The 23,668-nt window shown below is 47.4% G+C and overlaps 1 long non-coding RNA gene across 1 annotated transcript; it reads right to left on the bottom strand.

Annotated features, from left to right (window-relative positions):
- Positions 1–2,921: 2,921 nt before the first annotated feature.
- Positions 2,922–23,044, bottom strand: LOC127593332 (uncharacterized). Its single transcript, XR_007960378.1, has 3 exons — positions 22,126–23,044; positions 4,232–4,339; positions 2,922–3,677 (listed from the first exon to the last, which is right to left on the bottom strand). It is a non-coding gene; the product is annotated as an uncharacterized LOC127593332 (long non-coding RNA).
- Between the last annotated feature and the right edge of the window lie 624 nt (positions 23,045–23,668).

Below are 23,668 nucleotides of genomic sequence, written 5' to 3'. Positions count from 1 at the left end.
AAAGGTAATTTCACGGATAAAGAGGAGGCCTAATGCATAGAGGTAATGTAGCAGGGGATGGAACAAAGGCAAACTTTCATCTCTTTAAGCTTGGATGGAGAGAGAGTGAGAGAAAGCGCCGGAGAAAGCTTTTGATGCTTTGAAAATGATCATAACAATCTCAAAGTCAGCCTTTGGTAGAGCGAGAGAAAGAGAGAACTTGCCCCCCCCCCCCCCCCCCCGTCCCCTCCTTCTTGCCCTTTTGTCTCTCCCCCTTGGTGTGTTCCTTACCCTACTGCCCGCAACGAGATCTCGGCAAAGACCGGCTGTTGTTTTCGGACTCGGTGCTGCTTTGGCAGTCGCAATATGTGTGAATAATGTAGACCGAAAGATGCAGGTTGCGAGTAAGGAAGCAATCATTGCCATTGTCTTTTATATTCCCTTTTCGATTAGATGGCTTCAAATGCACGGCATCAGCGGATGACCTTTTGATCCGCTGATGCCGAGGGGTAACCCATTAACGCGCACACACACACACACACAAGCGCGCAATCATTTTCTTTCAGGGACAACACAATTTAACAACCGCTCTTCAATTATTCAACCCCGTGAATCCACATAGGCACGTATACGACATTTTACGGTGGCCGACACCGTAATGTGAGGTGCATTACCGTACTCACGGAGGCGTCTCAGAATCCAGCGTGTCATTTTCAATTCTTGATCACACCGGATCAATTTTGTCTTTGTTTTAAGGTTTTGGCCTCTTGATGGCAAGAATCGGAGTTTATGAAATGTCCTTGTGTTCTGCCTCATTGCTTATTCTGTCCTGCTTCGTGCCAATTGCGCAGAACAGACAAAGGGCCTTTTTTTTTTTTTAATATCCTCATTTCGCGCTGCGCTCCTGACCCTCCCGAATCTCACCAGACCTCAAAATTGCACTGAATATATAAATGCTAATGCTAATAACTGCTAGCAGGAGCACCTAATGTCCTTGACTGGTACAAGAAAAGATCCTTTTCTCTTACATGACCGGCTGCCTCTCTGAATAACATGAGGGGAGTTCTTATTTCTCTCTTCTTCTCTTTTGCTTAATTTACTTGACTCTCCCCTCAACTTTAGCCTTCTTGTAGACGAGGGAGGGGCCGGGGGCCGGGGGGTGGAAAAAATCCAGCTGAAGTGTAAAATATTAATTCATTTATCTGCGAGATAAGATCTTGCTGCCTCGCCTGAAATTCGAATTACATCCATTTGCCATTAAGTCGACGCAACGCACCGTCAATGAGGCCTCCAGAGCCGGTCTTGTCTTTGCGCCCAGTCGTGTGAAGCGTGCCGCCGTTTTTATGCCTTCTGGAAGCTTTTCATGGTCGGAATTAAACTATAATGCTCGCTTCAGTGGCATGCATGTTAATGGTGATGGCAAAGCTGTCATTTAGGAGATGCAAGGAAACGGCTGCAGTGAACAAAATGGCCTCTCATGGCGAAAAAAAAAAAAAAAAAAAGAAGCCCGAAATAAAATAAAAAATAATCCAGGATGTCTCCAGGACTCTCTGAAGATGGAGATCATCCCGATAGCAAAATCCCTGCTGTTCTGGAATGAGCGCTCAGCGTGTTATTATGCATTCTGATTGGTCCCTGTTTAAGAAGGTCCAGTGGGGTCCAAAAAGCCTCTTAGACCTTCCCGGTAGGGCCCGTCACGAACAATAGAGGACTTAAATCCCCCTGACATGAATAGGAAGGCAAATATTCCATTGTTTCATAGAGGAAAGTCTTTGAAGGTGTGCGCTGTTTGCCAATTCTTTAGTTTCACAAAATATGAATCCTGCCTCTCCGGAGGTGAGACGCGACTCTTAACATGAGCCGGTATCAGTCTTTAAAAAAAAAAAAAAAAAAGGCTGCGAGTAATTGTAGCCTTGAAGTCACACACATCACACATGGCGCAGTCAATATTGCACCAACTTCTTGAGGTACTTTTGTGTGAAACTTGAACTTTTTTGCTCCTTTGCTTATGACGCAAAATACATATATGTGTCAAAAAACTTTTTTTTCCCTCCGCGGCCCCAAAAAAGAGGCTGCACATCAATCAATCAATCCTGCAATCATTTCTCATGCAATCATATTAATCGTTGCTCTCTGTCTCATTTGCGTCATTTAGAGCAAGAACGCGGGTGGATTTGGGGTTTTTCCACAGCCTCCCTTTTCACGTGGTGTCAACAATGTGCTGTAAGAGCACCCTCTCGGTGCCATTAGATTTCTCAAAGTCACTTTTCAAAGCTGTTTCCCCCCCCCCCCCCCCCCTCTACTGCACCCAAGATAACAGCGGGCTTCTGCTTTCAAATGAAAGCAAGTCAAAGTGGGAGGGAGTGTTGAACTGTTTTTTTTTTTTTGGAGGTCTGATATTTCAGTCTTACTAAATTAGAACCGGGCGGCCCGGTAGTCCAGTGGTTAGCACGTGGGCTTCACAGTGCAGAGGTACCGGGTTCGATTCCAGCTCCGGCCTCCCTGTGTGGAGTTTGCATGTTCTCCCCGGGCCTGCGTGGGTTTTCTCCGGGTGCTCCGGTTTCCTCCCACATTCCAAAAACATGCGTGGCAGGCTGATTGAACACTCTAAATTGTCCCTAGGTGTCAGTGCGAGTGCGAATGGTTGTTCGTTTCTGTGTGCCTTGCGATTGGCTGGCAACCGATTCAGGGTGTCCCCCGCCTACTGCCCGAAGACAGCTGGGATAGGCTCCAGCACCCCCCGCGACCCTAGTGAGGATCAAGCGGCTCGGAAGATGAATGAATGAATGAATAAATTAGAACCATATCAATTACAAAGAGTGAGGAACGGCGCTACGGGGTCCTCAGGTGCCGACATGAAGGATGAAATGCAAGAACTAATATTTTGCACATGCGATGGATGCATAAGGAAGCTCATTTAGGGGCCACAGGACCAACTAAGTGCGGATCTGAAAGGAGCCCGGATTCAAATGTGACTTGACTGATTGAGACTCGCCTTTCTGCGACAAATGAAAACAACTCCAAGTTGCCGTATAATGAGTTAAAAATGACTTTGGACTCGCACAAAGAGGCCAAGGGCATCGGGGCCATCTGTGGCTCTGACATGAGAAGATGAAACAGGAGGCCGACGCATGAGTCGTCGAGTCCCCGCAGGTTGTAAATCACAACCCACCTTTACTGAGCTGATGCTTGACGAGCGATTGTTTTCGAATCCCTTTCCTCGCAGACAAAATCAATCAGCTGGGCTTGACTTTGAGAAACGGGGAGACGGCTGTCGCCAAAATCGCAGAGGAATGACGGACAAGACGCAGAGACCCAAAGTGGCACAAGAAAAAAATTGCGATCATTCGCTAGTATGTTTTGATCCCTCGATTATTAATAGAGTGCGATGACGGCGCAGGAAGTTTTTTTCTCTCGCGATGATATCGTGATATTTGTCATCTGTGTCCTCGTTGTTGCACTGGAGAACCAGTCTTGACTTTTGAGAGTGTCAAGGACACTTCTGGACCAAAATCCAGGCATCCACTCGGCCGGTATTGTACACGCGTCAAAATCAGAGACAGCTTTCCTTACCTTGACAGCAACATGGACTCTTCCTTCTGGATTCAAAACTTCAAAAAGTCAAGTACTCGACTGCCTTTTGGATTTGGATCGGGAAAGGCGGTGGATTCGATTGCAGTTTTGAGCTCCAACGGTGCCTGTTGTATTCAAGAAAAAAACGAAAACTGTCAGCAACGTACAATGACTTTTCGCTCACCAACACGAGTCGCACCCTTTTGTCCTTTGTCGATCGTAGACAATCTTTTCTCATTTTCACGGGCCTTGAATATTACGTTTCACACAACCAGATGATTTCACCGTCAGTTTATCAACATACACATATGACTGACAGCGCAGAACGCATTCAACCTGTTCAAAATAAACCGGCGGCAGTCCGACGTCCGCAATGCTTACGTGTCTCCGTAAGTCGAACATTTGATACACGCTCAGCCCCGCAGTCCACGATAACACAATAATGAGGTCATATCAGTATTCATCTGGCAGGCGGAAAGAGGGTGCGGTGTTGATCGAAATGATATTAGGGCCTTCCAAGATGAAGCACATTTACTCAAACACATACTCAGGTACTTTAAGCGTGACCCTTCGTAATGGCTTCATTGGCGCGCTGCATAATGGGGCTCCTATTACAAACTGCATCGAAGGGAATCAAATAAGACATGTAATTTCTCTGAAAAAAGTACGAAACACTCACCAAAATGCGGCGTGAGAGCAGCCCTCGCCCGCAGTTGAAGACATTAAGGGGTATTTAGCCGCAAGGAGTGGTCAGCGTAATGGGCCGGCTGCGGGTTCATCTGCTTGTCTGCAAAGAGTTTTATTGCCTTTTTGTGCCGTACTTTAGCCATTAAAGAGTTGGAAATGTACGAGATGCGCGTGCCAATTTGTCCGTTATTTGCCCCGCTAAACGTTGAAGCACTTTGCTGTCGTTTGGGGTGATCAATGCTTAATGAATTAGTCTGCTAGTTTTTTGGGGGGGGGGTTTTGTTGTTTGTTTTGTTTCCCATGCACCTCCCTTAAAGGCAGACGCGCTTAGCACCTTCCCAATCCCTCGGAGAATCCGTCCGATGGAAGCCTTCCACCCCTAATTTATGAAAAGCGAGGAGGCGAGCAGTTCATGTGTCTCGAAGTGCTCGCTTTCTGCCAAATTGCTTTTGGCGAATTCACTCGAGGGCCAAAACCCGGAACTCAACCCCAACATTCATTCAACGACGCATGAAAGAATAATATCTCGAGCGGCAATGGAAATAAAAGGCGAGATGGACACCGAGAGGCCCGCGGATAAACGGCAACGGAGCGGCAAAGTCGTGTCGACTTGGCGGCCGCCGGCGTTCTAATGCCGCCGTGATTGCAGAGTGTTTCTAGTGATTACATTTAGCCTATTGAATTAGCCGGGGCCGGTGCTCTAGAGGCAGACGCCCGGGCATCAAAATCCAATTATGCATTTGTTAAATAACGTCACGATTGCCCGTGCATAGTTTGTCGCCGGACTGCATTTGTTTGCGACCGTCAAAATGCCATTGGTTTGTGAGCTTTGGGAAAGGTTATGCAGATGGATAGAATTAATTGCCGGGCAGGGTGGGGGAGAAAAAAAAAATGTCATTAGAACACTTAGATGGCCGCGATGGCCCATTTAAATCCCCAGCCTGTTAGCGGCCAGGCATTTTAATTTGTAACTTGACATGATAATGCGGCGGGTCCCCGGCTCACGGACACAAATATTACTCACATTGATTAAAAGAGACGATGGCTTCCTCCCCTCCGATAGCTGGGCCACGGACAGACAATCCATACACCGTTCACTCTGTTTCGCTAACATTTTGTTTGCCGTGACTTTAATGGCCTCCATCTTAATGTGAGCTGTAATATGAATCGCTGCGATATGCTAATAAAAAGTTGCGCAGCGGTGGAAATTGGCATTACGATTATGATCAGCGACGTGTTCTTAAATGCGATTCGTAACGACGGGCGGCATTTTAGCACAATGAATCGATCACATTAGTAAGCCTTCCTTTTAATTTAAAAGATTGTGAAGAATGGGCCAAGCGACTGCATTTCCATTAAAAAAATAAAAATAAGAAGCGTGTTTTGGCTCATGCGGTGTTTTGCATCGGTTTAACCCAAAGTCCCCAAATGAGCTCCAAGGAGAAAAACGGTGCACGCGCGCAAGCAAAGCGATAGATTGCAAACATCTCCTTGGAGGTCACCGGCTTACTTCGAGACCGTATTCGATACGGGCGGACAACTCTCCTGCGCCGCGAGAGTTGTTGCGGCTAAGGTGGGGGAAGGCTACGCTTCCACGCTAACATATTCTGGGGTGTGAAAGGAGTGGATCATTAAACCCGACTGGAGATTTCAAGGTTAAAGGTCAGATACGGCTGGGTCTGACGGGAGGCGTTGGCGCACCATTTTTAGTGCCTTCTTGTGATGGGAAATACGAAGAAGTCGGCTTGTTGGACTGACATTTTCTTTTTCCAATCATTTGATGGACCGATCTATATTGTTCCGAATGGATTTCCATCCTTCCTGCGAACACGTTACCGTTATCAAATGGCAGAATATTATTTTGAACATGGCAAAATTATTTCAAGCAATTTGAAAGCGGGCGGCCCGGTAGTCCAGTGGTTAGCACGTCGGCTTCACAGTGCAGAGGTACCGGGTTCGATTCCAGCTCCGGCCTCCCTGTGTGGAGTTTGCATGTTCTCCCCGGGCCTGCGTGGGTTTTCTCCGGGTGCTCCGGTTTCCTCCCATATTCCAAAAATATGCACGGCAGGCTGATTGAACACTCTAAATTGTCCTTAGGTGTGAGTGTGAGCGTGGATGGTTGTTCGTCTATGTGTGCCCTGCGATTGGCTGGCAACCGATTCAGGGTGTCCCCCGCCTACTGCCCGAAGACAACTGGGATAGGCTCCAGAACCCCCGCGACCCTAGTGAGGATCAAGCGGTACGGAAGATGAATGAATGAATGAATTTGAAAGCATGGTGGACGGCTCCTGTACCCGTTGGCTCCTATTTGCATTGGCTTCATCATGTTTCCTTTGGAGTTCACAAACAAAAAAACTATTCGGGAGCTGATAAAAGTTAACATTTCCAAATTGTATTTGCCTCCGTAAAGCGTCCGACCACCTGGCAGGGAGTGAAAGCAAAGCCTGCAATGAGAACAAACAGATCTGGTTTACTCCAACAACAATGAACGCCTTCATCAGCGCGCGACACTTTTTTTCTCCCCCCCCCCAAGTGTCACATTTGCCAAGCGCCGGTGACACATTTTAACAATACTGTATCGCCTTTGAAACATGAAGCAAAATGATCAAAATGCCTGGAGACAAACGGTGAGCGCCTCTGGTTTTGGAGTTTTGATTTGTGACACTGGAAGGTGCTACATGAAGAACAAATGACGGCACTTTCTACAGTCCCTCTTTGTATCGTTATCAAACCTTTATCAACTTTTCCCTTTCAAAGCAAACAGACGCGTTACATGTCCCCCAACTTTGTACTCGGTACATAGCGGCGACAGGAGATATGGATATGATGCATGAGTGCAGACTGCTAAAATGAGGGGGCCCCCGCTTCACTAATAAACGCAGCCTGCGTGCAAAATATTACACGTGGCACTTTAATAATGATTTCCATTCCGCGTTAACGCAATCCACGTGGCCATTTGCAATTTATTATTTAAACCAATGCGCTTTTTCCCTCATGTCGATTTTAGCTCGTGGAGAAATGCGCAAATCCATATTGGTTTTAAAGTTTCATGAGGAATCCCTTGCTCATTGAGTGTTAAAACTCTTTTGACAACAGTAAGAATTAGCCTCTTCCAGCACAGAGCGTCGCCGAGTCTACACGACATATCGTCGGAAAAACAAACAAAAGTTCCTCACTGCTTGTCATTACAAGGGTAATAGCTGACTTCTAACAAGAGTACGTACATGCAAACGCCACACAGGAGGGAATTGAACCCCGCAACTCCGCACTGTGTGGCGGCCCGGTAGCCCAGTGGTTAGCACGTGGGCTTCACAGTGCAGAGGTACCGGGTTCGATTCCAGCTCCGGCCTCCCTGTGTGGAGTTTGCATGTTCTCCCCGGGCCTGCGTGGGTTTTCTCCGGGTGCTCCGGTTTCCTCCCACATTCCAAAAACATGCGTGGCAGGCTGATTGAACACTCTAAATTGTCCCTAGGTGTGAGTGTGAGCGTGGATGGTTGTTCGTCTATGTGTGCCCTGCGATTGGCTGGCAACCGATTCAGGGTGTCCCCCGCCTACTGCCCGGAGACGGCTGGGATGGGCTCCAGCACCCCCCGCGACCCTAGTGAGGATCAAGCGGTACGGAAGATGAATGAATGAATGAATGAATGAACTCCGCACTGTGTAAACCTCACCGGAGCATTAAGAAATGCTCATTTCCTCTCGGCGAGAGAGCCAAATTGTTCCTTCACACGATGAAGAAAGAGATCCGAATAATATGTACCGCATTGTCCAAAAGTTTCCAGGACCATCACGGCGCATAGTTGAAGAATGACCCCCAAACTTTGAATGAGAAATTTAAACAAGTTGTGCAAAAAAAAAAAAAAAGGAATTCCAAATGAGTATTTTCTACGGTCTGGCATATATAGCGCGAGGTGTGGAATGAATACCCATCACGGCCGAAGGTGACTGGATACGTGCGAGGCGGCGAGCGGGAGCGACGGAAAATAACCTAAATTTGCACTCATTTTCACTTTCCTTGGGTGAATGCTGTAACAGATTGAACCTTGCTACAACTCGGGCCTGCTAGTTCTCAATCATGCATGAATGTGTGTGTGTGCGTGTGTGTGTGTGGCATGTGTGGACAATGGGTAGACTCCCGGTCTCCCAGTTGTCCGAGCCTCCCTGTGGCGAGGCTGAATAACACACTGAGCTTCTTTTCTACTGCTCACGCATTTTCACACCTGTTGTTTTCTTTTTTGACGACAAAAAAAATACGACATTTACGTATATACCTGGGCGGCCCAGTAGTCCAGTGGTTAGCATGTCGGCTTCACAGTGCAGAGGTACCGGGTTCGATTCCAGCTCCGGCCTCCCTGTGTGGAGTTTGCATGTTCTCCCCGGGCCTGCGTGGGTTTTATTCCGGGTGCTCCAGTTTCCTCCCACATTTCAAAAACATGCGTGGCAGGCTGATTGAACACTCTAAATTGTCCTTAGGTGTGAGTGTGAGCGTGGTTGGTTGTTCGTCTCTGTGTACCCTGCGATTGGCTGGCAACTGATCCAGGGTGTCCCCCGCCTACTGCCCGGAGACGGCTGGGATGGGCTCCAGCACCCCCCGCGACCCTAGTGAGGATCAAGCGGCTTGGAAGATGAATGAATGAATGAATGAATGAATGAATGAACGTATATGCTTGGAGATGGTTTATCCGGGTCTTGAGAACTGCCCAATCACAATGATGTGTTATTTATTCCAGTTTTTTTGTTCCAACCCACCAAACTGCTATATTTGTTTTATTTGTTGCTTTAATAGTCGCATCTCACAAAAAAAAAAAAACGCTCATAATTGCTCACCGTTTTTAGGCCCCAAAACTGAAGCCTGCACGATGACGCCGCCTTCGAGACGCACACCCGTCGTTACTGCGATCAACCCTCAAAAGACGGCCAGAAACCGCCGTCGCCTGTAAGCTTTCATCGCCTGGATAAAGCACGAAGCACAGCGCCAAGCTCTTTGAATCGTGTTTATCAGGACGTATGCATCTCCCCTCTCTGCGTGGACGTAATCCCTCTAACGGTGATCGAAAACAATTCACTTTTTCTCTCCCGTCACATTATCTCGCACATCTCTGATATCGTTACTTGCCAACACGTAGCAAAGCCCCAATCCCTTTTGGATAGAAACTTGCCACCGAGTGCCACAATGGATGCTTCACTTTGCATCCGTCGTTCCAATCTCGACGCCCGTCTCCCGCCGCCATCCCGTGCCCCTCTTTCCATATTTCCCATGATTTTTTAGGAGTATGAGCGCAGGTAGGAACGCTCATTTTCCGCTCATCAAGCAGCTCACAGCGTGCGCCTTTCCCGTTGAGTGCTACTGGGAAATGGATCGTTCAGACGGCCCGAGGTCCTGCGGAGTGAGGGGGTGTTAGACGGGACATCATCAATTCACCGTGGGATCCGTGCCCACCATAATAACAGGGGGGCGGGGGGGGGGCTGCTGTTCGTGTTCATGCGTGTGCGCCCACCCGCCCAACAATTAAAATGTGAGACGGGCTAAAGAGAGTGATTATGAGCTGACCTTTGCAGCGGTTTTAGACACCCCGACGGTGATGGGGTTTTATAAGGCAGCGCAAATGGGAAGCGACGCACGTAAACACGCGCGCTTGCATATAAATGCCGACTCTCCGTGCTCAGCATGCCGCGAGGATCGATAGGAATTAAAACCTCCGCGGCAGACGGCGGAGGCTGATTTGCCAGCTAATGTCCCTCTTCTGTTTACCCCCCTCCAAGCCGAGGTGGTGCCAACGCCGCGCACGCCGGCAATCTCTGACACACATTGGGCAAATTAAAGTTCAATTTCTTATGCTGATATCGCGGCTGATGAAACAGCTTGTTAATTCCGTTTGAGTGAAGAACAAGATTGCGGGTGTTTGTGTGAGCAAGCGCTTGGCTCGGATGCGGGAACCCCATCCTTAATACTATTTGGGCCAACGGCCATTCCGTAGTCGAACGCTTCCTCGCTCTGAAGCACGGGGGCCCTGGACTGCGGAAAAGCTGGAAGATTTGATTCAAAAATAAAGTATCTCGAAACAGATTCGTATTTCGCTTCGGTTAGTTAAAATACGCATTGAACGTTTGACATTGTCTGGTAAACGCAAGCAAAACTGGCATCTTGAACCGGAGAAGGCACTTTTCATTTGCTGACTGAATAAGATAAAATAAGATAAGATAAGATAAGATATCCTTTATTTGTCCCACACTGGGAATGGTTGCAGAGATGAAGTAGGAACACCGCGGTTGTTTGTTTCATGTCTTATGAAATATTTTTTTTCTTCACATGCACACATTCGTTAAGGACCTGATTAAATTAAATTGATGTTTTTGCATCTATAAATGTTGATACTGTATCCCACATCGTAGTCGGCGGCCATTTTTATTGGAAAACGACAAACTACCGTTATAACGGACGGATGTCCCTGGAGGTGCATCGTAACGAGGTTCGACTGGGGGAACTATAGATGCTTATTATCGCTGTCGAAAGGTTACATTTTAGGACCTGTGAGGGATATGTTATTTGAGACGCTCTTTTTGGAGAAAAAAAATGAACAGATTTGCCTGACATAAATTGACTTTCGCTTAGAATTATTCCAATGTGTGAATCAATTGGCTGGCAAATATAATCAGGATGTTTTTTTTTTTATCCATTGTTTATTATTTTTCGAGTAACTTGGATAAAATCTCCGTTTTGTGCTGACGCGGCTCCTAAATCTTTGAAAGGAATCCCCCCCAAAAAATTCTCACGAGGATGCACTCCAGCTACTTTTGGCCGTCTGAAGTTCGCGCTTGACTCTCTGTTGTGCCAGGGACAAATTAGAGAGACAAAGCCAGACAAAAGGCTCGAGTCATGACAAATAGTGCAGCAGGGGGAGCGAGATGGGAGGACGCGATAAAAGGAAGAACGGCCCCAGACAATGAAAGTGGACTCTCTGCATGGGAGACAATTAGCGCGCAGGTTGGCTGTCCTTTTACGACTCTCATGGCTCATAATAACCAGGCTAAACGTTTATATTAACACAGGATATCAGCCGCGCCGTCAGAGCAGTCAAAGCACACATAATTATATCCAGGCCTCCAAATGAACCGGCGTTCGTTTCATACACATTCATAAGAAAGGGGGTGGGGGGGGTCGCGGTGGAGGGGACTCGGGGGTTGGAAAAAAAAAACGTGAGAGAAAGAACGAGAGAAGCCAAATCTAATTTAGCCCTTCAAATCACATTCATAGGCTGGGACTGTCATGTACCTCCTGAGAGTCAAGGATGGCGGAGAGAGGGAGCCCGAGCGAGAGACTGAAAGGGACAGTGACCGAGAGGGGGCGGGGGGGGGAGCCAGAGGAGGCTGCAAAAGGTCAAGGGACCTCAACTTAGTGCGGACGGCCAAATATTATGTTAATAGAGACTCCCGTTTTTACATGGAGCTAATCAGCGTGGCCCAGAATTAAAGAGCCAGATAATTAATTTTCGAGGAAAGGGTTATCCGTGTCTGCCTATTGTCTTGGTGGGGAAACCAGAGAGAGAGAGGGTGAGGGGGTGCGGGGGGGGGGGGAAGGACACAGAAAGAGACGAGAGTCCCTCAGACTGTGTTGAACATGCGCTGATAAGACACGGGGAGCAAAGAGGGACACAAAAAGGAGAAGAAAAAAAAACGATGGAAGTGGGAAAAGTGCACGGAATAGAAGTCACACAAACAAAGGTCATTAAAAAGGTCTGAGGGTGGGAATAAGAAACTGCAGGGGGGTGGGAATAAGAAGCTGCAGGTTTTTGGGGGGGGGGGTTCGACATCTTCCAATCTGTTTCATTTCAATCATCTGGGGTGTTGCTATGAGGGAGGAAAGGGCTGGTTTGGGCGTGTGTATATATATATACCGGTGTGTGTATATATATATATATATATATATATATATATATATATATATATATATATATATATATATATATATCCATCCATCCATTTTCTGAACTGCGTAATCCTCACTAGGGTCGCGGGGGGTGCTGGAGCCCGTCCCAGCCGTCTTCGGGCAGTAGGCGGGGGACACCCTGGATCAGTTGCCAGCCAATCGCAGGGCACACCGAGACGAACAACCATCCACGCTCACAATCACACCTAGGGACAATTTAGAGCGTCCAATCAGCCTGCCATGCATGTTTTTGGAATGTGGGAGGAAACCGGAGCACCCGGAGAAAACCCACGCAGGCCCGGGGAGAACATGCAAACTCCACACAGGGAGGCCGGAGCTGGAATCAAACCCGGTACCCCTGCACTGTGAAGCAGACGTGCTAACCACTGGACTACCGGGCCGCCCATATATATATATATATACACACATACATATACACACACTGTATACACACACACACACACACACACACACAGTTTGTAAATTTCCGATTGTAAATGATTGTCTTGTTTCGATTTAATTTTTTTTTCCCGACTTGAATACAGTTATTAGGGACAATCCATCTGCAAACGCCATCGTAAGAAAATATTTCTATCACTTTTCATCATGAAACACAATATGTTTACAATCAATATACAGCACCTGCCGTCCGGTATGATTTGTTTTCCCTGCATGATATCCGCAAGACTGACGTGAAGAGAAGATGAGAAAGGCCCGCGCATTTCCTCATGTAAAAGCTTTATAGTAGACGAGCAGGGCTATAGGAGCTTCTGGGCTTTGTAGACCACACTGAATTATTTGCTCTTTTTATAGCATATCTGGCATTAGTTGTTGCTTTATGGTGTGTTTTGCCTCATGCACTCCACGTCAGGCTGTTTCATGCCCGTAAAATGAATCCCTGAAAAGATGTAAAAACGCATCTCTTTTTTTTCCCATTTTTTTTTTTTTTTTAATCACATGCTTGTCCTTGGCCATAAAGCGCTACAAATCATCACGCGGCTCAAACAAGCTCAGTATTCCCCCAGCGGAAAGTGCACACGTTCACACTCGCTATATCTTTTTCCATCGTCATTTTTAATCCATCGGGGGGGGGGGATACAGCCTCATTACAACCTGCCACAGTCCAAGTATACCTGGCATGCAAACACACCATTCGTGCAGTGCCAACATAATTCCGAATGCTCGGCTGCTGGATGACATCATTTTACGCCGTTTTCCTCGCCGTTGCGCGGAAACAAACGTGCAAAAGCGCGGGCATCTCAGGTGGGCGATGCCCCGTTTACATGGACTAATGTCTGTTAGCGGGTAAGCATCATCGCACCACGTCTGCGGTGTGAGCACAGATTATGTTGAGGCTGTCACTCAAGGCGCGCGCGCGCATTCACCAACAGGCACAGGCACAGGCGCGCACCCACACGGCGACATTGTCCCATTCTCTTGAAGCAGTCGAAACACATCGCCGAGCCCGCTTTCGTGGGTGAGCCTCACAGGTCTGATTTACATACACAGGGTGGCATTGTGATGTTTGCACCTCTGCACGAAAGCGTTCTGCCGGCTGCTGCTTCACGACATGAAATGTTCCCGCTAAAATGTAATTTTCACCCCTGTTGTTGGGAGGGGAGATGACAAAAGATGGGATATGACGGGGGAGAATAGGGTGGGGGGTGGGGGGGGGAGAATAAAGGCGGTGGGAAAAGGGGAGAGGGATCGGGGGGGGAAACATGGGACGAGCCGCGCCTTTGATATTCTCGGAAGGAAAACAGTTGACAAAATGAGATGACTCAAACGTCACCCTTTGAAGGCAATCAATAAATAAATGACTAAAAAAAAAATTATAATGATGATGTCAGCGGTACGGGCGGCCCGGTAGTCCAGTGGTTAGCACGTCGGCTTCACAGTGCAGAGGTACCGGGTTCGATTCCAGCTCCGGCCTCCCTGTGTGGAGTTTGCATGTTCTCCCCGGGCCTGCGTGGGTTTTCTCCGGGTGCTCCGGTTTCCTCCCACATTCCAAAAACATGCATGACAGGCTGATTGAACGCTCTAAATTGTCCCTAGGTGTGAGTGTGAGCGCGGATGGTTGTTCGTCTATGTGTGCCCTGCGATTGGCTGGCAACCGATTCAGGGTGTCCCCCGCCTACTGCCCGGAGACGGCTGGGATGGGCTCCAGCACCCCCCGCGACCCTAGTGAGGATCAAGCGGTACGGAAGATGAATGAATGAATGTCAGCGGTGACCGCCCTTCTCTTTTCTTTTCAACGTCAACATTTAACGCCGTTATTCAATTGACCTCCATTGACTACTAATCCTCAAACTGTGTCGGATTCATTGAGCCGAAAGTGTCGCTCGACTTCGTCAACCAAAATGGGATCATTTTCCAGTTTAATCTGGACGACGATGATGAGATGTGCCGTTTGACTCAAAGAGCCCGGGAGCGAGCGCACACTACAAAAGAGCAGAGTAGGGCCTTCTTGAAGCAGTGGAATGTCAGAGTGCAGGAGTGCAGGAGTGCGGGGAACCCCGACAGTCCGGCTTCCCCAAAGTGGGAGGAGCTAAGAGTCATTCCACGCCGGCTTTGCTTTTTCTTTGGCCGGCATCGCTTCTAAGCCTCGCGTCCCGCTTTCAAGACTCCGGCGTGTTTTGTTGCAATTTTCCGAGGCATTTCCGGGGGTGGGGTCTCCATCACTCCATTTTCCCCCAAATATTGATCTCCTTTGCTCCAGTCTGGGGTGTTAGTGTCTTTATGAATTTACCGTAGGCAGTGTTTTAGTGGTCCAATCTGAGCCTTGTTCAATAGTAATGCAATCAGCCAAGTTTAACTCCATTTTGTGTCTCTTCTGGCCGAAAGAGCCGCGTTTACATCTCACACACACACAAGGCCGTGTGTGAGATGCAAGTCGGCTCTCACACGTGCATTTAGTTGCATGCGCACACTGTACTTTGACACTCCCCCCCCCCCCATTCTTCCTTTTCTGCTCCATCTTATTGAAGGCTGGTTCTTATCCCGTCAGCCATCGCTCTGCGGGGAAGGGAGGGTGCGGCGAGTGGTGCACAAAAATGAAGAGGTGTCATTGTCATCTTCACCTGAGGGGTGGGGAGGTGTGGGTGTGGAAGGGGGGGCAACGAGAGATCGAACCTGCGCAAGTCTGCAAGTGAAGTATTGTGGATCGTTCATCCATTTTTCACAAGGGCTTATCCTGTTCAATGCGCCTTTCTTTTGAGAAAGCAGCGGGCAAAAGCAAACCACCATTGCCAGCATTCCCATTTCGCAAATTTGTTTCGAGTCCTCTCTCTCATATTGAAATCTTTTTTACTTGCGCGGTCGCTCCACCGAATCCGAACAGGTAATCGCGAAAGTTACTGGAACTAAATTCCAGATCCACACACGTTGGGAAGGAAGGTGTTCCCACAGATAGCTGAATAGATGATGGTAATCCAAAGCAGACTCCCATCTGTCTCCCATTAGAAGGACTCTTCCGTAGTCCCAAGAATGTCTACATTTCATAAATATTATCTGGGCCTGGGCAGAGAAGCCCGGACAAAAGCCAGAGCACTTTTCAGGGCCGCATCCAAGCGTAATTGGCAATCATAACATCATCCTCGACATGCCACATGGCCTCTTTTTCTACCTCAAGACTCTTTAAGTGCCTTGAGGTACAATCAAAAACATATAGAAAAAAAAAATACAGTATATCATATACATATCCTCTGACCAACATAAGTCGGTCAAGCAACAACAAAAACGTTATGATGTTGCTATCCAGGTGAGATGGCTTTGTTGTTTCCTCGCCAAGGAAGTACAAAAAGGTCATGGGTCAAAGTGCACAAATGTCCTGCGAACGTGACAACTCGTGGAAGAGCGTCTCTCGGCGTGACCGTTTATTTATTAATTTCGCTTTGCGTTCTCCACACCGCTTCTGAAACATCTCATAATAGCCACGGGGAGAGAGAGGAAAGAGCAGATGACACACATGTATATGGTGGCAAGCGGGAGGGAGGAGGAGGGGGGGGGGAGAAGAGAGCGAGAGAAAAGATGTAAGCTCATTACTGAGACAAGTTGAAAAAGCGGAGCATGAGAGAGAAGAAAAGTAAAAGTTAAGCACTTCCTGAAACTTTGGCTTCTTTTCTATCTATCTTGAAGAGTTTACCCCCCTCCTCAGACTCCCATCGTCATCAGCACCGGCGACACCCCCCCACCCCCTCGCCCCCTTTACTCTTACTCATTCTCTCTCGTCACTCTCTTTGAGTTAAGGAGGGGAAGGTAATCGTAATGAAATGACCCCGCGAGGCATGATGGCAGCCCTCGCCTGATAAGTTATTCCTGACTGACTTTTAAGTTGCTGTCAAGCAATTTCCCTTGAAACCTTGGCTTTGTTTTTTAGGGATTGTGCGCATGTGTGGGGGGGGTGCTGGTATGTTGGTGTGTGTGTGCGCCTGTGCGCGGTGATATGTTGCTTTGACACCCCAACTTCTCTCCCATGAGGGGTGCGCAGATGACAACCTGGAGGTATAGCGATGGGAATGTGCGCGTCGCCGGCTGCGGCGGGAGACATCTCACAGATGACAATCCGGCTAATTGAAATGACAGATTATTCTAATGTGCAGAAAGTCATTAAAAAGCCAGCAGCCGTTTTTCTTCCCCTTTTTTCCTCTCTTCATTTCCCTCGCTGAGTATTTCTGCCTCCAGAGTGCGGGATATAGCTGGATCTGAACTTCAAGGAAACGTCGGCATCCCATTTCAAGCTCATGATCAGGACAACTTGACGTGCCCGAGTTAAATGCAGATGCTCGTTACCTGACTTGTACTCAAATGAAAACCATCAAAGCTTCTGCGCCGATTCACATTCATACAATCGAATGAAATGAGGGGGATGGAAAATCAAGACTTTGTATTCTTCAGGAGGCCCGGTAGTCCACTGGTTAGCACGTTGGCTTCACAGTGCAGAGGTACCGGGTTCGATTCCAGCTCCGGCCTCCCTGTGTGGAGTTTGCATATTCTCCCCGGGCCTGCGTGGGTTTTCTCCGGGTGCTCCGGTTTCCTCCCACATTCCAAAAATATGCATGGCAGGCTGATTGAACACTCTAAATTGTCCCTAGGTGTGAGTGTGAGTGCGAATGGTTGTTCGTCTCTGTGTGCCCTGCGATTGGCTGCCAACCGATTCAGGGTGTCCCCCGCCTACTGCCCGGAGACAGCTGGGATCGGCTCCAGCACCCCCCGCGACCCTAGTGAGGATCAAGCGGTTCGGAAGATGAATGAATGAATGTATTCTTCACGCAGGATACGGGCAAAAGCCCTCCAACTGATGTTTCCGGACAAGCAAACAAGCATTTGTTGTGTTTCAGGATGATGCTGTCATGCGCATGCCAGGCCAATAGGTGGCAGAATTGGCCGTTGCAGCTTGTGTCACATGGCTTGAAATGAATCCACAAATGTTTTTGTTTGTCCAATGGCTAAATCGGTTCTGTTCATTCTTGTGTCAACAGACAGAAGCCCGACATGATACTCAAGGTTTAGAGATCAGGACATACATGACAGACTGGCTGAGGGAATTCCAGCAAATCTAAATCCTTCCTCTGTATGGACTGACTCACAACTACTTTCCAATTCCAGCCACAGTTTTTTTTTTTAAACTCCAACACCAGTATGGCGATATCTGAAAACATTCAGGCGGCTGATAGGGAACGGCTCCCAGACCGCCTTGCAACAGATGCAGACAGCCGAACCCGGGCGGGGAAAACGTTCTCTCAGATACCGCCAGCAACTCCGCCTTTATTGACATTCAGCAGAGGTAAATATTTAGCAGTTGGCTGTTGAGTGCCGTGTGCAGTACGGCAGCGGCCAGCCAGCCCGCGGTGGAGATATGTATATAGACAAGGCTGTTTTATTACGAGCTGCTGCAGACATATTAAGGTAAAGTATGCCTGACACCCCGGGAGGAAATTGCCTGTATATGACACTATTCCTCAATACTGTGGCAGCTCGCCTCAATGCAATTTTGCACCGGGCGATTGACGGAGAACGACATGCACGAGAGGGAGAGCGAGATGAGAAAGGCGGCCGCGCGTTCCCGTGTGTCGGAGATGGCGCCGAGTGTCTCGTCAAACGTGCGCCGGCCGCAAGCTGGGGTGACACGCAGGGTTTGGAATTGCACTTTGCCCTGTTGTGAGGGAGAGGCCCAAAGAGAGCGACGTTTACCCGAGGCCTGCTTCTGTTTGCGGTCCAGGCGCCGGCAGGCCGTAGGCCGATATTTTCCGGGAAACAAACAAACGGGGAAAAGCGATTAATTAATCTGTAATCAATTAATCGTGGATTAACTGTTGACTTTTCATTTTACCGAGACGTTACGATTCCTACGGTTTTGAGAAAGCCTTTTTTTTTTTCCTGGAGTGTATAAAGCAAATATCATGTTTGTTGATTTTTATTTCCACGCAGGGACCTTTATAAACGCATCCGTTCTTAAAATGGACCACATCTTCAATCCAGTTTCAGGACAAAGCCATGCAGTTTTCTTTTCAACGTCTAGATGTCCCTGTTGTCTACAGTCTTTAGTCCCAATCGGTCTCAACTGCCCGTCCTGCCTGCATAAAAATCCAAGTATTCTCCCAATCAAATTCTAATTAAAAAGAACAACCTAATTAACCTCGGGAATGTATCCCATAATTCGGTAATATTAACACGATCATCCCAGAGCTTGTAAATGTTCGCTGATAAAAAAGCAAAAGGCGGAATTCAAACGGCTTGCTAATTAATAGGAAGACATGATAATTGAGCTTATGAAAACGGGATGAAATTGGTTGGGACTTTATAGTTTTAAGGATTTTTTTTTTTTTTTTTATCAGCATGTCAAATGTGAAATTGAGTCATGTTTTATTTTTTTTTCTTTGAAGACTGAAGGCTGCGCGATTGGGATGAAGTATGTGGCGCATCACACAGCGTGCTTTGCTCGCCGCCTATTCCCCAAAGAGGAACGCGCTCAAGTGCTGCACAATATCTTAAAACATGCACAACCGGGACCTAACACTGGATCAAACCGCTGCCACATATTCGTCATAACTCAACGGGAGGGGGTTGGTGGGGGGGGGGGGGCTAACTCATTCTCTGAGACACGTGTGCACGCGTCTCGTGTGTGTGTTGCGCGTGCGCGTGTGGCAAAAGCAGCACTTGACTGCTCCTGACTTGTGATTGGAAAATTGAACCGGGAGACAAAAGAGGTGACGCGACAATGAGGTGGAGAGACACGAGGAGAGAATGAAAGCGGCGAATTGGAGCACACTCCTGTGGCTCATCACCGCCACCTATTCCGGCTGGGCAATATATCTGTCGACATCAGAACCCTCATCGCCATCCCAAGGTAGAGTCTTCCATTCATAATGGCCCATTTAGAGTAAATAGCTCCAGATCATCAGCATAGTCGCCATTATCAAAGATAGATAACCAAGGCGCGCCGAGACTGAGCTTTCGCCAGCATACTGACGATCTGTAAAATGCCGCGCCACAGAGAGCGCGCCCAGGATGCTCGAAAATACAAAGAAGAACAAAGCGTGCTAGCACAAGAAAGTGAAGTAGCCCAGCTAACTCCTTACTTGGTAAATTGGTTGCGGCTGACCTCTCCTTGTATTTTTTTCCTGAGAGAGGAGTTTCAAGTTTCAAGTTTCAAGTTTCACGTTACTTCCTAAGAAGCCATCATTCAATTTCGAGTACCAGCCACAGAGTCCGCGCCTGGGACAAACTGACGCAAGGATTTGCGATAGTAAATCTTCATTCTACATTGTGCCCATGTAACATTTCAGTGATTACTAATAAAGCAGCATAATTAAAATTCTAGCTTTGGGCATGTTTTTGCATTGATATATGCATATACTGTACATATGCGGACACACACACACACACACACACACACACACACACAGCCTGAGGCTACATGTATAATACTGTACGTATAACGGTGATTAGTGACAGCGCCCCTCTTGCAAAGTCATTTAAGATAAAGGTTGTTAAGGACCAAAATATATTTTGGGACCAAACAACAACAACAACAACCATCACATCTGTGATGCAGCAAAGTTTTTACACTGGAGGGGGATATCTGCCATCCTAAGGAATGCCAAAATGATGTCGTTAGTGATACATTAATATTTATGCTCATGCTCAACATGTTCTAGCATGATCCTCATCTGTCTTTAATTAGAACTTGGAAATGCAAGAAAAGCGTTTAGGACTTAAATATGTTTATGAACGAAATATATTAAGTATATTTATATTGAGGGGCGGCCCGGTAGTCCAGTGGTTAGCACGTGGGCTTCACAGTGCAGAGGTACCGGGTTCGATTCCAGCTCCGGCCTCCCTGTGTGGAGTTTGCATGTTCTCCCCGGGCCTGCGTGGGTTTTCTCCGGGTGCTCCGGTTTCCTCCCACATTCCAAAAACATGTGTGGCAGGCTGATTGAACACTCTAAATTGTCCCTAGGTGTGAGTGTGAGCGTGGATGGTTGTTCGTCTTTGTGTGCCCTGCGATTGGCTGGCAACCGATTCAGGGTGTCCCCCGCCTACTGCCCGGAGACGGCTGGGATGGGCTCCAGCACCCCCCACTCCTCTAGTGAGGATCAAGCGGTACGGAAGATGAATGAATGAATATATTACGTATATTTATATTGAACATTTTTTTTAAACATCCATCCATCCATTATCTGAACCGCTTCGCCTCAACGACAGAGCCAAACCAAGTAAATTGACCAGCAGCGGACAGAGGTGGTCCGTTGTTTTGTCTCTTGACTTCAACCCACAAATTAATCACTTGGTAAGTGATGCTTTCCCCTGTTTAGTAAATCCCACGTGGTAATGTTCCATCTATGCCTTACAGCCTGTTCTGTGAGCGGTGGGGGGCGGTGGCGGGGGGGGGGGGTACATGATACATCGACTCTAGAGGCATGGAGTCTCTACAGCATGATGTCAATGGCAAAAACTCAATGTGGTGAACACACCGGCAAACAGGGAAACAATTTGTTTAATCATAAAGTGCATTTACATAAGGCAACGGCTGCATAAATGAATGCATAATTGAACAGGTTAATGCATAATGGAGAGTTCCCCGGGGACAATAAATAAAGTGCCTTTTGAAAATGTGTGAGACAAGGCGAGGAGGGGGGGAGCAAGAGAGACAACAGTACCCGCCGAGCGTCAGACAAAACATGAAACACGAGACCATGCCAAGGCCACCGAGGTAGTTCGGAAGGGGGTGGGGGGGTTGTATGGCAGGAAATAAATAAGTAAAAAGGGTGAAGTCATGCTAAGAGGATTTGGGGACATGCTTGGTTTCTTGCCGTAATCTGTCTATTAGCACCAAAGTATTTGCAGCTCTCGTAAGCATAGCGGGGACGCTAATAGTGACAAGCTCACACACAACAACTTACTCCAACTGAACATTGCCGCATGGGAATCGTCCCACACGCTGTTTATCCTCTTTTTTTTTTCCACCATCCATTTTTTTTCTCAACCTTTTCTGTAGGACAGGCACATCCTGTTTGGGGGAATCATTAACACCACCGGCGGTTAGTAGAATTGTTGCCAAGGGGTTGTGCTAATAATACATATATAATATAAAATATATATATATAATATATATAATTATATAAAATAATATATATATATATATATATATAAGGAAAAATAAATATATATATATATAAAATATTTATAATATATATATTATATATATATATAAAAATATATAAGGGAAAAAAAATATATATATAATATAAATATATATAAGGAAAAAAAATATATATAATATATAGAAATATATATAAGGAAAAAATTATATATATATATATATATATATATATATATATAGCTATTTGTCAATGCGTGTTTTCTTGGCATTAGTCCACAGCATGAGCGTAACGGGCGTGTTCGCGTGTACGAGCTGTCAGGTGAGATCGGCGCATTTAAGCTGCGATGTGTCACACCTGATTATGGGTCCGCGTTAGCATCTTTCGCTCACCTGCGCCGCGCAGGCGTGCATCGAGACAGGCGAGTCATCAGCGGAGGTTGGACGTCTAGTGACAGCGCCGCGACCTCCGATGACGCCCTCCATTTTGTCAAGCGACGGTTTCCAGCAGATTACCCCGGGCGCCATCTTCTTACTCTGTATGCTAATGAAAAAAGAGAAACGTAATGAGAAATGAGTGGCAGATAAAAGAAATGATGGGGGCGGGGGGTGGGGGGGGGGAATAAGGGCAAAAGAAGGGAGAAGGCGGGAAATTGAGAAAAAAGGAGCATAAATGGATGCTGTGTGTGTGATGGGAGTTGTTGAAGGACTTAAAAAGGGGAAGAAAAAATTGGGAGGTCAAATGTGTCACACGTGGAGAGAATAAAAACAAACACAGTGAGGATGGAACTGAGAAGCAGACTAATGAAGGTCACTTGCTGCCATATTGGGGTTCCTGAGAATAGAATGTTCGGGTGAAAGGTAACTGCAACATGATGAATATGTGTGTGTGTGTATGCGTGTGTGTGTGAGAGAGACAGTAATGAATTCAGGGCGGGAAAAAAAGAGGACATTGAGACTAGTTGAATTTCAAACGGGGACACACTTGCCTCTTTTCACGTTGGATGTGTTGTCCTTGGGTCCAAGTGCCCAAGTGGCTGCATGCGTGCGATGTGTGACTTTGAACGTGAGAAGCAGGCGGGAGACGTCATTGTCACGTCTTCAGCACAAAGTAACTGAGCCGTCCCAAAATATCATTAGCTAAAAAGCAAAAATCATGATCGCTCTAATAAGGAGCGTGAATACCTTTTTTGATGTCTCCTCCTTTCAACACCTCCTGCAGCCTTTTGAGGGTTTTTTTTTGGAGGGGAGGGGTCTATGCAATCCTCATTATCCCCCCCACCCCTGCCCCCAATTCTTCTTCTTCCTGCATCTGCATCCTGGTTCTCGACGGCCTTCCTTTCACCCTATCAAGGTTAAAGTAAACGGCCAATGCCGGTGTTCAGAAAGCGAGAGTCAATCCAGGATATGACGGTGACTCACCTTCACAATGACACAATGTGCTCTGTCGTCGTCCCCCCCCCCTCCCTTCCAGTCTTTCATGGGTGTTGGGAGTCGATGGCTAATCACCTAGCATCAGGCCTGGCCCTCATTTCCCCTTCACACGGGCCCCCATTAGGGAGCCGGCTTTCTGGAGCTGGCCGATAAGGACAATACGCTCCCCTTCCACTGACACCCCAAACGTCCAAGAGCCTTGACTTTGCTCGTTCAGCGCATTCCTCAGCTTTCCCCTCGCTAAGAATCCACACTCGTCTCACCTTTCACTTTTATTTCTCATCATCTTCCTCCTAAAGTCAAATTCCAGCCAACTTCCCTCCCTTTGTTCACTTAGCTTTGCGTCCTTCCGCATCCGTCTGTCACTCTTGTTTTACTCTCATTCCAAATCCAATTCCTCAGTTCTACCAGTGGCTGACTTTGCATGGGTATGCTCGTCTTTTTGTCTCAAACTGACTGGAAACGTT

Source organism: Hippocampus zosterae, chromosome 20 (assembly GCF_025434085.1).
Source record: "Hippocampus zosterae strain Florida chromosome 20, ASM2543408v3, whole genome shotgun sequence".
Taxonomy (NCBI): Eukaryota; Metazoa; Chordata; class Actinopteri; order Syngnathiformes; family Syngnathidae; genus Hippocampus; species Hippocampus zosterae.
This window is presented reverse-complemented; position numbering and strand designations above follow the sequence as displayed.